The sequence below is a fragment of the Crocodylus porosus genome, unplaced genomic scaffold (assembly GCF_001723895.1).
Source record: "Crocodylus porosus isolate Cpor-Errol unplaced genomic scaffold, CroPor_comp1, whole genome shotgun sequence".
Classification (NCBI taxonomy): Eukaryota; Metazoa; Chordata; order Crocodylia; family Crocodylidae; genus Crocodylus; species Crocodylus porosus.
Window position 1 is genome coordinate 36,225,273 of NW_017728886.1, and position 14,597 is coordinate 36,239,869.

General features: G+C 48.5%; 1 protein-coding gene across 3 annotated transcripts in view; it reads left to right on the plus strand.

Annotated features, from left to right (window-relative positions):
* ST8SIA6 (ST8 alpha-N-acetyl-neuraminide alpha-2,8-sialyltransferase 6) overlaps positions 1-14,597 on the plus strand; it is an 81,667-nt gene that overhangs the window by 34,493 nt on the left and 32,577 nt on the right. The gene's annotated exons all lie outside the window — the stretch shown is intronic.

Below are 14,597 nucleotides of genomic sequence, written 5' to 3' on the forward strand. Positions count from 1 at the left end.
TTTTTTTTTCTTCTTTTTTTTGCCCTTTCATCATCAGAAATCAGTCTCCTGTTCTTTGACTATTTGCTGAACTACTTTTTATACCAGATACTTGGTTAATTGCCCTTAGACATTCTGTAGAAATGTATAGTGGTATGTGGTTAAATATAGCAGCCATTCCCCCTGGTTTCTACTTCTTATCTTATCCATCAGTCTGTTCTGGTAGTGATATGCCAGAGACGTACCACCGTGTGCCATCATGACTGAATAAAATCTGTCTAACAAAAACTTAGGCAGGAGGAAAAGGTGCATCTGAACACTTTCTCTCCAATGGCTAAACTTGATCTGAGCCTTCAACAGGCCAAGAATAAATTCAAATAACTACTATTCAGTTGGGCGTGTTGGTTGTAGCAGTGTTGCTCTAAGGACATAGGCAGACAAGGTTCTTTGGGTAAATCTGATATTTTCTTATTAGACCAACTACAGTTTTTCAGTCAGCTCTTTTATCTTAAGGGGAAAAATCAGCCTTGCTCTCTCTGTTCTTTTTCAGAAACCAGAACAGAGATCTATCATCTCCAGTAGTCCAAGATGTACCTCTTGGATTCAAAACCCAACTATATTTAAATCCACTTGGTGCTTTCTGCCAAATCAAAATCTCATTTTCATTGGATATGAGAGAAATGAAATGGACTTGCCTTTCCTTGGAAGGCTCATTCCAAAATCTTTTGTAAGCTATTGTAAGATGGCTTGCCTTCTCTATAGATGTTCTTTCAGCTACAGTATTTAGAGTCTTGGGTTCCTTAAATAACCTGAATATTATTACATTAATATTCTTCACATATTTCCCACTTTTAGAGATGTGTTTCATTAGTAAAATTACAGAACCCAACTGAGTACCTTCAGAAGCTGCGATTGTGTTTTATACCTACACATTTCTTTATTTTAAATGAATTGGGACTAAAATCTTTAGTCTAAAATTTGGGCTGCATGCCCTTGGTGGCACATAAGCTGCACATAGATAGAGTGCAGATTTTCAAAGTAATAGCAACCACCAGCTTGCTGTGGTTACTAGCTAGCTGGCACAGCCCTCAGAATGGCTGGTGACAGCTGCAGGTAGTAAAAGCATTGGTTCAGAGGAGCTTCTGGACATTCTGTGGAGCTTTGCATATGTAATACAAGATGTGACCTTTCTTCAGGAGGACAGCCCTGCTCTAGCAGGCCTCAAGATCTGTGAGGGCAGCACTTCCCTTCCATAGGTATAATATAAGCCTGACCAGCCCAGTCCTTACACAAAATGACCTTAACCCCAATTAAAGTTACATTTGGTTTGGAAAATTTCTACTGTTAGCCATTTTGAACATCTGGAATAGAACAGTTAAGGGATCCACCGGTCTCTCACTGCCACCTGACTTGTATCACCATTCACTTTAGTACCTCTTCCTAAGTATACACGCACGTCCAAGTAAATTGCTCAGAGGCTGTGAATTCCCACATGCTATTCAACAGATCCAATTACAGTATCCTACAAACAGTATTACCATGGCGAGATAGGAAGTAGGTTCTCATTGCTGTTCAGACCATAGACTGCCCAGTCACTTTCTCAGGCATAGGTGCTCTACAGTTGTCTCTAATTGGGAATATTTGTTCTAAGACTAAGTCAGTCTCCTCGAAGTGGCAGTATTGCTGTCTCTACTTACCAAGTGTGGCTGGGGTGCTCCAAGTAGGCTGCAAAAAGTGAAAAGGGTAGCCCCATAGGCTAAACTCCTCCTATGGCACAGCATCACTCCATGGAGCATTTTCTACCTCGCTTCTCAAAATCATCATCTCAGTTCCTCACCATTTTTTCTCCACAGCTGTGGTCGTGGCTCACAGTACAGCCTCTAAACAGGAAACACCTTTTATCCTACCAAGAACTGTCCAGTCCTACTATGCAAGCTTCAAAGCTTTTTTTAACTCAGGTTATTGTTAGCTCAGGTTGCCCAGTCTGAACTAGTACATCTTCCCTTGCCTGTACTCTGTATAATCTCAGAGGAACAAAGACGGAAATGCCCAGTGAGCAAAATCTTAGGTCCCTGGCACATGTTTATCTAAAAGTGGGATGGGATGTGAATCCTGATCCCAACAATCCTGCCTCCTACCATGCCACATGTCAGGCATGGTTGTTGGTGTCAAGGATCAGACCCAGTTTTGTCATTACTTGCAAGTGCAGTGGGATTGGGATCATAATCCCAGGCTCCCTCTCACCAAGAAGTTGAAAGAAAAGTACAGGTAGGCAGTGTTCCCTCTAAGCTGTGTGCATGCGCAGCAGCGCGCAAGTAAAAATCTTGCTGTGCACAAACTTTTTAAGACCGCACACCCGCCCAGAGGAGCTAGGCGTGGAGTGCGGCAGAGGCACCGGGGCTGGCGTGGGACACTTACTGAAGGCAAGCTCTGCACTCCTCATGCAGGGCAGGCAGCAGCTCCTCCCCGAGGCAGGGATGGGGGCTGGTGCGGGCTCCACCATCTCCAGGGAACTGCTCCGCTCCCCCGCATTGCCTCAGGGAGTGAGGAGGCACATGGTATCAGGGCTGGGGAGTGGAGCAGTTCCCCAGAGCCACTAGAGCCCACGGAGCAGTTCTCCGGAACTAGCAGAGCCTCACGTGGGGCAGGCAGCGGCACCTCCCCGAGGTGCGGCAAGGCAGGGATGGGGCTGGGAGCTGGCGCAGAGGCTCTGCCAGCTCCAGGGAACTGCTCCACTCCCCAGCCCTGATGCCATGTGCTTTCTCGCTCCCTGAGGTGATACGGGGGAGCGGAGCAGTTCCCCAGAACCGGCAGAGCCTCTGCCAGCCCTGTCCCTGCCCCAGCCTCACTTCACCTCACCTCAGGGAGGGGCTGCTGCCTGCCCTGCATGAGGAGTGAGCAGCTTACCTTTGGTAAGTGTCCCACACTGACCCCGGTGCCTCCCTTTCAGTTATGTTGATTTTATTGTGTCTGGCCCATGGCTGGGCCACAGCACTCCACTGAACTGCTCTGGGCAGCAGTGAGCATGGAGAAGAGTGGTGGCTGAACCCTGCCCCCTCCTACCTGGATGCTTACTGGCATACTGCACCACACCAAAATGGGGAGGTGGGACCAAAGCAGTGCACTCACGGACTGCTACTCCTTAGAGGGAACGTTACATGCAGGTTCAGGACCAGCAATCACCCGACTGTCAGCTCTGGCCTCCAGGACCACACAGGGGCTTGAACTGGTTCACTCTGGTGCGGGGTGTGGGACCAGAGCTGACTAATTGTTGAGGCCGGTTTGAGTCCCCAGTGCAGTGAATTGACAATCAGTTGATTGTTGGCCCTAGCTAGGATAGCCCCGAGTCTAATTCAAGACCAGGGTTCTCCAAGCCAGGCCAACAATCAGTTGATTGTCAAAACCTCACACTCACAGCTGTGTCCAGGCTGCTGGATACTGGGCATCAGGCTCCTGGCAAGGGGTGGGGGGAGCCAAAGGACTTCTCTACTGAGGACTTTAAACCCTGCTGGGACCCTCTGATCCCTCATTCCCTGGCAGTCTAGCCAGAGCTGCCAGGCATGGAGTTTAAATTCTCCTGACAGGAACACAGCACACTTTCAAGTGCCCTGGCTGCTAGAAGCCAGAAACTGGGTAGCCCTAGTGGCTGGGTCTGAACATCTGTGCAGTTTTAAAAACCATGGCTGCAGCCCAGCTGTGGCGCTCCTTTAAAGTACCCCATGCACCAGGACCCACAGCATGGGGCACAGACAGTAGGAGAGTTGGGAGCTCCTGGCTCTGCAGCCGCCTGTGCCCCACATTGGGAAGTGACATCTGAGTGGGGAACTCCCACCCCACAGCTGCTGCTTCCATGGGCACCCCAGGAACTTTAAAAAGCAAGCACAAAGCTGAGATTCTCGCCTGCTTGCCAGCTTTTTAAAGGCATGGGGTACAGTGAGCCCCAGCTAGAGTGATGCCCCCGATGTTGGGCTCATGATGTGTTTCCACCCCACCCCCCCAGCATCTTCCTGTGGGGATGGATGGGATAGGGGCACATGGTCCAGGATGTTGTGCTGTCCTTAGTCTGATCCCACTGATGAGGTAGGGGATGTCTGTGTCCAGGACCCTGGGGCTGCTCCACCAGATCCTGTGAGCATTGGAATCTGTCATGGCTCTGCCCTGACATGCCACATGTTCAATTTAAGACGCTATACAAACAAGCCACACAGATGTTACACATTATTTGTGAAGCATTTTTGTGGTGCGTTTGCTGTATTATCACACCATAAATTGGCTTTAAGGTGTAGCCAGGTTACTGTTTATGGTGCCATTAACACCTTAACCTCATCCTAAAATTAACTTGTGCCAGAACCCTTAAAGAGCCTTCTCTGCCTGGATTTCAATAATGCTTCTCTTTGTACCTTCTGTGTGGGGTGTCCCAGTCACATGCTTGCCCATTTTTAAAAAAATCTATTCATATTTCTACAAAATTCAGTTAAAATACAAATAACAATACATTGTAAGATCAATACATGCATAAGCCTATAATACCATATGAAAGTTCCCTAATGCTAAACAGAGCAATAATTCCACCTGTATGGAAATTTATTCCATTTAAGCAAATGACCCTATTTCCTCAATAGCTGGGTTACTCTATGATAGCTAAGTATAAAACATGAACTAATATATGTAAATTATCTGGTTTTCCTTATGGAACTGCTAAAAACTACTGATTTGGTACTGTGAATTGTTTGATTTATTCTATTTTAAACTCTTCACTGTGTGATGGTAAACTTTAGTGGATTAAAGCCAAGCACTGTACAAAATGAAATGGAACTTTAATTAAATAGGTAATGTTCATCTTCTTTTATCTTTGATATTAGTAAATACTATAAAGAAATTAGTAATATAATGCAAAGCCCCAGTAAATTGAAATGATATACTCCTCCACTCACTGCAACTATTTTTGGAAGAATCTCAGACAAAAAACAACCTTCATATCTGTAACTCTGCCCTTTTTTAACTGTAGGTGTACGTTGTTATTTTGCAGTGGCTTCCTTTTGGGCTGTTATCTTTAAACCAGGGGCAGGCAAAATATGACCCGCGAGCTGGATCCAGCCCACCAGGCCATTCTATCCGGCTCACAGGTCCCCTAAAAAATTTAGAAAATTAATATTAATCTGTCCTGGCTGCCTGTCAAAGATAACAGGACCCAGGGGCAGTAGGACCTAGGGGGATCCAGTGGCAGAACCCAGCAGCTGCAGGAAGGCTGACCCAGCCCCACCTCCTACTCCCAGTGGGAAGTCCCTGCCTGGCAGAGATGTCAAGCCTGGGACTGTGGGGATGTTCCTGCCTCCCTCCACTGGAGGGAGAACCAAATAAGAAGAGGGAGGGGAAGCAGGGGAGGACTGTGGGGAATTGCCCCAGTCCTCTGGGCTGGGCTGGCTTCTGCAGTCCTGGTGCTGCAGCTGGGAGCTATGTGGTGCCGGAATGGGGGTTGGAGATGGGAAGTGAGGAGGAACGGTGGCAGGCAGGAAAGCAGAAAAATGGTGGTGGCAAGCAGTGGGGGAGTGGCAGCAGGTGGGAGCATGAGGCCCACACCAGTGCCCCAGGACCAGTGCCAGTGGGGCCCAGAGTGGGGCAGCAGGAGCACAGGTCCTGGACCAGCAGGGGCTCTATGGAGCCAAGCTGGACTGTGCCAGCAGAGAGAGGGGAAGTGCTCCTGTCACCCCACTCTGGGCCCTGCCGGTGCTGACCCTGACACAGTAGCACGGGCCTTGCACCCCTGCCTGTGCACACACTAACTGCTACTTGCTTGCTGTCTGCCACTGCCATTTCCCTGTTTTCTTGCCTACCGCCATTCCTCCCTGCCCCAAAGCCACTCCGGCACCACCTGGTTCCCAGCTGCAGCACTGGGCCACAGGACTTGGAAGGAACTGGCCTGGCCCCATAATTCTTGGCTGGCTCTGTGTGGTGCCAGCCAGACCAGGCTAGTTCCTGCTGCATTCTGCAGTCTCAGCCGCTGGGACATGGTGCTGGAGCAGTGCGTAGGGGTAGGGGGGGTGGGAAAGCAGCAGGAGAAGGGCAGCAGTGGTAGATGGGAAGGGGAGGTGGCAGTGAGTGGGAGCACAGGGCCCTCCTGGTGCTCTGGGGCCAGGAGTGGCAGGAGTGCAGAGCCTGACCTTGGAGGAGTGCTGGCAGGGGCTCTGCTTACTGTGGGGCAGGGGGGGAACACAAGGTGTGGGCAAACCCTGCCCCTCCACACACATGCAACAGCCCTCCCCTGCCACCCTCCCCCCTAAACCCCACACATCCACATATATACCCACATGTTCCTATACCCTCCACATCTATCCACCCCCACATAAACACCACACACCCCACAGCCCTCAACAGACCTATACCCACCCACCCATATCCCGTATACCCCCTCACGACATACAAGAATAAGACTTCATTTTAAGCTATTATACAATCCCCTCTATGTACACTACACACACACATGTAAATCAGGACAAAAATAGTTTTTGAAATCAAATTAATGAACATTGTAGTAGAAGCTTGATTTGTAGAATATAATTTGGTATTTTTCTGGTTCTGAGATGGCAAACCCCCTTGTTGAAAGGAGTACTTCTGGGGGGGTTAAGGGAATGGACTTCTGGTGGCAAAAGTCAGGGGTTACAGGGAGGGGCTTCCAGTCCCAAGATTGCAACTAAGGAGCGGGGCACCTACCAAGGGGCGGGGCTACCTTTGCTGCCCTCGACGGCTTGCTAAAACTGGATAAGTGGCCCTCCACCCAAAATAATTACCTGCTCCTGCTCATGACCTTCTGGTATCTTCACAAGTTGTAGTATAGTACTACTCATGACCCCATCCATGGACATATACTGCACATTCAGCTGTTCTTCGCACTGCAAAGGAGCAGTGCAGGGGTTTTTTGTGGCCCATGGATATCCAGGGGTCAAAAAAACCTGCACCAAAAAAAAAGCAAAGCTGCACATGTGGGGACAGTGCATGCTGCTCAAAACTCAAGCCTGGCCAACCAGAGCCATGCTTTGGCTGCTGGCCAGGCTCTACATGGCAGGATTGCTGCTGCTGCAGCTCCAAGAACCCCCCAGAACCCCAGGTAAGTACTGGCCCCAGCCTCCCCTACCCCACCCTGAGTAACTTGCCACATGCTAGAGGGCGTGTGGCACAGGTGTTCCCCGGGGACACACGGTGGTGGCACAATGTGATAGAGAATAGGTTTAGGTTAGAGACCAAAAGGCAATATTTTACAGTTAGGGTGGCCAAAATCTGGAACCAACTTCCCAGGGAAGTGGTCCTCACCCCTACCTTGGGCAAATTCAAGAGGAGGTTGGATGATCACCTGTCTCGGTTCTTGTGAACCCAGCATTCACTCCTGCCTGTGGCAGGGGGTCAGGCTAGATGATCTGTTCAGGTCCCTCCTGACCCTAGCTACTACGAAACTATAAGGTGTCCCAATGCTAATTATCCATGCTTATGTGGAAGTAGCCCATGATTTCAAATATAACAATATTAGAGCTATGTGAACTAGTTGGAATGAGCTATTTGATAGATTTAGGGTTTTTTTCCTTATCATAAATGATCCACAGAGATTGTCCATTATTCATAATTTTGAACAATAGTTTATTCAAACACATTCAACATATGGAGCTCAGTTAAACCATTTGCTGGAACTGTTACTTTAAGTACATGTTATTTTTGCTTTGTAACTGGTTATCTGATTTATGTGGTATTTTTTTCACTGATCAGATGACTCATAAACCGATAAATGGTTTTCAAGATGAGGTAAATACCTGCATGAAATTTATGGAAATCTTAGTAATAGGAATATTTACAATGTTTCTTCTCTAAGTAAGCTTCCTTGTACAGAAATCTGTGTAAAATCAATAACTGTGACCGACTATGACTGTCATCTAAGGGACTTTTTTAAGTTATAGAATCAGAGAACTATAGAAATGTAGGGCTGCCTACAACTTCAAGAGATCATCTAATCCATCTTTAGATAGATAGAACACTGGCTGGAGCATTGGACTCAAGAGGGTAGTAATCAATGGACCAATGTTTAGTTGGCAGTTGGTATCAAGTGGAGTGCCCCAGGGTTGGTCCTGGGGCCAGTTTTGCTCAATGTTTTCATCAACAACCTGGAAGATGGCATAGAGTGCACCCTCAGCAAGTGCAGATGACACCAAGCTGGGGAGAGTATTTGATATGCTGGAGGGTCAGGGTAGTATTCAGAGAGACCTAGACAAATTGGAGAATTGGCCCAAAAGAAATCTCATGAGGTTCAGCAAGGACAAATGCAAAGTCCTGCACTTAAGATGGAATAATCCCATGCACCAGTACAGGCTGGGGGCTGACCAGCTGGACAGCAGCTCTGCAGAAAAGGACTTGGGGGGTTACAGTGGACAATAAGCTGAATGTGAGCCAACAGTGTGCCCTTGTTGCCAAGAAGGCTAATGGAATACTGGGCTGCTTTGGTAGGTCAAGGGAAGTAATTATTGCCCTTTATTCATCACTGATGAGGCCACATCTGGGCTAGGGGCAGACATTCAAAAATCCTGAGCCTGAATTGATACAATCATTGCATGTTAGACTAATCTACATAGACTGAGCCAGTTTGCAAGGGAATAGACATTCACTTTTGATTCTGGAAATGTAGGCACATGACTGCAGTGGCTCAGGCTAGAAGCTGAGGGTGGGGCCAGCAGCAGCAAAGCTGAAGGGAAGCTGACTTGGGGGGCACAGTCAGGCCCCCAGCAGGCTGCCAACTATGATTGAGGAGGTGGTTTAAACCCCCACCTTGGCCTGCAGAAATCCCAGTCAGGCTGTGCCTGGAGGGGGGAAGCAGCCCTTGCCAGGCTTGTCCCCAAGGCCAGACACTGATCTGCACAGCTCCTCAGGCAAACGGGGAATAAACTTCCCTGTCTTGGCTCTTGAGTACAGGGACAGGGACCCCCGCAGAGCATGTGAAAGGAATCCAGGAGCTGGAGCTGGATCTCCATGTGCTGGGCAGAAGTCACCAGGCTGAAGCTTCTACCCGTCCAGAGCAGTGCAGCATGAGCAGAAGCTGCAGCTAGAGGCATGGGGGATATAATAACCCTGCTGGCCTCAGCCAGAATGCAGCTTCCGATGCAGCTGTTCCTGGTGTTGTTCTGCCCACTTTGCCTCTGGCAGCTCTTTCTCATCCCTCTACTGCCCCTGCTGTGCTGTTCTGGGTCGCAGGGGTGGAGGGAGGAAGCTTCAGCCCAGCGACTTCTGCCCAGTGCTTGGAGCTCTGGCTCCAGCTCCTGAATGCTTTCCACCCACTTGCCCTCCCACAGGGGCTGCTCATCACACCGAACAGGCAGAGCAGGTGAAAGACATTCAGGAGCTGGAGCCAGACCCCCATGTCCTGGGCAGAAGCCACCAGGCTGAAGCCTTCCGCTTGCCCACCCAGAGCAGTGTGGCAGGGGCAGGGATGGCAATAGCAGCTGGAGGCAAGGCAAGCAAAACAGCCTGGCCAGCTCACAGTTTGTGATGAGGGTGCGCCGTTAGGGTGCTGCGCAGGACAGGAGGATCAGCAATGGCTGCAGGCATATGAACCCCTGCAACAAGCAGCTGTTGGGCTTTGGGCCCAGCAGCACCTCCGAGCTAGCCCGGGAAGCCTGCTGCCTGGCCAGCCACTGCCTGTGCTGCTGGGCCAGGCTGTCACAGAACTGCAGCCAGCTGGGAAGGGTCCTGCCCCTGCAGCCAGGCCCAGGCTGAGGTTCCATGACAGCCCTGTCCGGCCTGGGTGCAGGGAACCATCCCACTGCACAGCTCCCACAGCCAGGACCATCCCTGGGGGGGGCGGTCAAATCGAGGCAACCGCCCTGGGCCCCGTGCTTTGGGGGGGGCCCTGCGGATAGTACCATACAGACCCCGCCTCTACTGGTGGCTTCTGCAGGTGGTGCTCCCCCCCCCCTCCACCTCTAGTGTCTGTGTGGAGTTGCCATCCCCTCCTCTCCCCCCCCACTGCTGGCTTATGTGGGCAGTTGCCACCTTCCGCCACCACTGGTGCCACTGGCTTCTGTGTGTGGTCACCACCTGCCCTCCCCCCTGCCACCAACCCTGCCACTGCCTGCTTCTGCAGGCGGTCGCCATACCCCTGCCTCCCCCCTCGCCATTGATGCTACCACCAGCTCCTGTGGGCAGTTATCACTCCCACCTCTGGCCCTGCACCAGCTGATATGCCCCGGGCCCTGCACAGACCTTGGGATAACTCTACCCACGGCTACAGACAGCTGAGAAGGGCCCTGCCCCTGCGGCCCAGCCCAGGCTGGTTCCTCCATGTCCACCCTCAGACTTACAAGGAGAGTCTGAGGGAACTGGGCTTATTTAGTTTGGAGAAGAGAAGACTGAGAAGGCATTTAATAACAGCCTTCAACTACTGAAGGGCAGTTTGAAAGAGGATGGAGCTAAACTGTTCTTAGTGGTGGCAGGTGACAGAACAAGGAGAAATGGCCTCAAGTTGCAGCAAGGGAATTTTAGGTTAGATATTAGGAAGACCTTTCTCACTAGGAGGGTAGTAACACACTGGAACCAGTTACCCAGAGAGGTTGTGGACCCACCATCCTTGGAGGTTTTTAAGACCCAGCTAGACAAAGCTTTTGCCAGGATGATCTAGTTGGGGATGGTCCTGCCTTGAACAGGGGGTTGGATTACATGACCTCCTGAGGTCCCTTCCAGCCCTAATTTTCTATGATCCTATGATCCTCCTCCACCAAGGCAGGTTCCAGGCTATCTACAGCATCTCCAACAGATGTTTGTCTAATTTGATCTTAGAAACCTCTCCAATAAAGGCAGTTCCTCAGTCTCTACAGTTAACCTTTTCCAGTGCTTAACTATCCCTTTAAGTAGAAAGTTTTCCTAATAGCTAACCTAATTTTTCTTTGCTATGAATTAAGATAAAGTCTTCTTGCCCTTCCTCCTTTAGGAACAATTAATCAACCTCTTCATTACAATCCTGTAATTGTTAAAAGACTGTTAGTATGACAGTCAGTTACTTAAAGGATCTGAACAAACTCTTTTTCACTGCTTAAACCACTGATATAAGTTGTATATGCTGTAAACAATAGACAAAGCCTTGAAGAGACCCTCAGCAGGAGGGTGAATTTCACCCAAATTATTAAAAACTATATAGTAACTGTACAGCCTGCTCAGCATAAGAGGCCTGCTGCCTTACGAGCAAACCAGGCAACTATCTGATTCCACGTTATCCCAAAGGAGCAGAAGTAATCTGAGACTGCCCTTGGCCAGCAGCTGATTATTTTAACCTGCTGTGCTGATTTGGCTTCTGTGTCTGGCCTGACAAGAGAGAAAGTTAGGTCACAGCTCATTTGTGTGATGCCTGGTCTGCACCAGTGCTCTGAACCAGACATTTGAATAGCGCGCACACAGAATTCTTTGCTCTCCTGTTTGGGCAAGTAACAATCGCAGCATTAAAAGTGATCATTTTAAGGATGAACAATAATATAATAGAAATATAAAATAATATTCTTTCTAATCTGGACCATCTGCCCCTCAGAAAGTATTATTGTAGTTTTGAGGGAAATTTTGGGGGTCGGACTAGATGATCTGCTCAGGTCCCTTCCGACCCTACAAACTATGAAATTACAAACTATGAAACTATAATTACAAAAGTAGCAATATTTTAAACTGGAGGTTTGGGTACATGAACAACTTACTTTGGGATATGCAGAAATGAGGCTTTCCTGTACATGAGCAGCTCTGTGGTAACTGCTTCTGGCTGTGCTCTTATTCTGAGGAAGATGAAAGCTGAATTGTCACAATTTAGCCCACAGTAGCTTCCCTAATGACTGAGCTGTTGTCTATTAATTTCTGCTTACCAGAGGATAAAGAGTGACACTCAGGCAATTGCTGTACAGCAGCTGTTGCACAGTAAAGCCCCTTGCCCTTTAACACTGTGACACGTTATCCATATGTCCTCACCCTTAGAAACATACTCAGACACTATACTGCTGTGCAAAGAAAATGCATAACGATACAAGATTATGCAAATGTTTATACTGTCTTCTATTAACAAGAATACTCTTGTGAATAAAGTTAAGCACATGCAATAAGGTTCGTAAGATTGCTTTTTAAAAGCAGGTAAGACTGGGGAAGCAATCTTATTGTATTGGCTTCAGCTTGTGCAGTTAGAAAAAATATGTTCCAAAGTTTCCATTAACATTGAGAAACCAAGATCCTAATCTGCCAAAGATTTGAGTGCCTCCAAGTCTATGTGAAAACACTAAGAGTCTGTAAGGGCCTACATTTCTGTTTTGGTAGATCCCATTGCAGGATTAAGGCCTTAGTAACTGATCCAAGGAGGACGAAATTAAATAAAACTACAGTATAGTATAGATCAGGGCAGGCAATTATTTTGGGCAGAGGGCCGCTTACTGAGTTTTGGCAAGCCATCAAGAGCCATATGACAGGCAGTCCAGGGCAGATAAATATTAATTTTCTAAATTTTTTAGGGGCCCCGCGGGCCAATAGAATGGCTTGGTGGGCCACATCCGGCCCCCGGGCCGCATTTTGCCTACCCCATTACAGATCTGTTAAAAATATCCTTGAGAATTTCCTTTGATCTCAGTGGGTCTTTGAATTAACTTTGTATTTTCTGCTTATGTTTAACTGTCTTAGCATAATCATAATGTTAATTAAAACTATTCTTATTAAGTCTGATATCTGCTTTTCAACTGGACTGTTTCTGCTTTTATTGAAGTACTTATTCTTGTGGAATGAGTAATAAGAAGGAAAAGTGCATCATCTCTGTTAATGAGTGTTCTCTCTCACAAAGGCTTTTCATCAGCTTGGTTTTCAGATCCTTGTAGCAATCATGCACTTCTATTTTACTTAGCTGGGAAAGAATATTCTGGTATTCTAACCTACACTAACGTTCCAAAGTTGTTACAAATATCTAATTTTACAGAATGGTAAGGGTGTTTTATAAATTTGTTTCTGTTTCTAAAAATAGTATATTTGTTTATTAAAAAATGTAAATTCAGAATTGTGCATTTCCTAAGATATATACATGATGCTCTGTGTGATGCCTGCATTTTCTTTTTCTTGTAACATCACTACAGCACTTCGGTTTAAGACAAATGAGTTAAATTTAGAAAAGTAAAAGAAACCAAACTGTTTGACTGCAACTGGGGCTGAGTCAAACACATCTGAATCCCCCTGCAAGCTTTCTTATTTAGGGTTCTTATTCCGTGTCTTGACTTGTCATATTATCTCCCCACTCTAGCCATGCTTATTATTTATTTATATGTTCTATGTATAGAACAATCCCATCACACACCAGTATCTCTTCACTCATAAACCAGTCTTTCCCAGTAACTTTTTCAAATCAACAATTCAGTAACCATCCTTACCTTCACCTCACACCATAGGCGGTAGAAGATCAGGGCTAATGGGGTATAGTCCCCCCAAATATGGGGCAGCAGGTAGGGCAGCCCAGATCAATGCCCAGCACAGCAGACTAGTCTCAGTCTGTGAAAGGGAAGGCAGGGTGGCAGATCGAGGCCCCCATAGTGCGGGAGAGAGTGAGGCAGAGGCAGGGACTGGGGTGAACAGAGCCGCGGGATGGGTCTTGGGACTACCCAAGCCTTGGGCAGCTTGTCCAGGGGTGCAGGGGGCTCCTGCCACCGCATGCACCCCAGGAGAGTCATGGGTGGGCACGTGCCCCCCAAATTTGTATGCAGAGTGGAGGTGGGATGCTACTGCAGGCTTGTCTCTGCACCTCACTTCCTTCGCCACTGCTGTGGGAGCTGCGTGACCTCAAGTGCCTGCAGCTGTCGGGCAGGCAAGGGATGCAGCACAGCCTGGGGGTGGCAGGCACATGGGGGTGACCACGCAGCTTCTGAGGCAATGGCAGTGGGGTGCAAAAGCCAGCTTGCAGCAGCATCCTGCCTCTGCCCCACACACAAATCCGGGGGGCCTGTGTAGGAGCCCCCTGTGCTCCTGAACAAACCGTGCAGGAGCTCTGATCACCCCACAACCCTCCGCACAGGACTAGCTGCATACTCCTGGTGGAAGCCCCCTGTGCTCCTGGTCAAGCCGCCTGGGGCTCCGATTGCCCCACGACCCTCCGCAACTCCAAAGCCCCATTCACTCCAGCTCCTGCCCCTGCCCCACTGCCTCCCTCATTATGGGGGCCTCAATCTACCCCCCCACCTGCTGCTCCTTCCCTTCCACAGATGCATGCTGTCAGCCCCCCCATTAATATTTTCTCCCTCTACCTATGCCTCACACACGCTTACACAGCACAACCCATCTTCATGTATTTACCTCAGTACCCATTGTCTGGCAGCCAGTCTCCTTCACACGCACAGGAATTCTGTTCAAGAGTAATCAAGGCTTCTCTGATCTCACTGGAAAATGAAAGAGAAGTGACAAATGGAATAAGCACAAAGCAAGCTCTCTGCCATCCTCCTGGGATCTGCTGCTGCTTATAGGATTGGCAAGACTCTCGAGAGTTGCTTAGTGTAAACCCCTACACAAATTCAGAGTTCATTTTTACTAAACCGTCCCAGATAAATAATTGTCCAGCCACTTCTTGAAAATCTCCAGTGAAGAAGATTTCA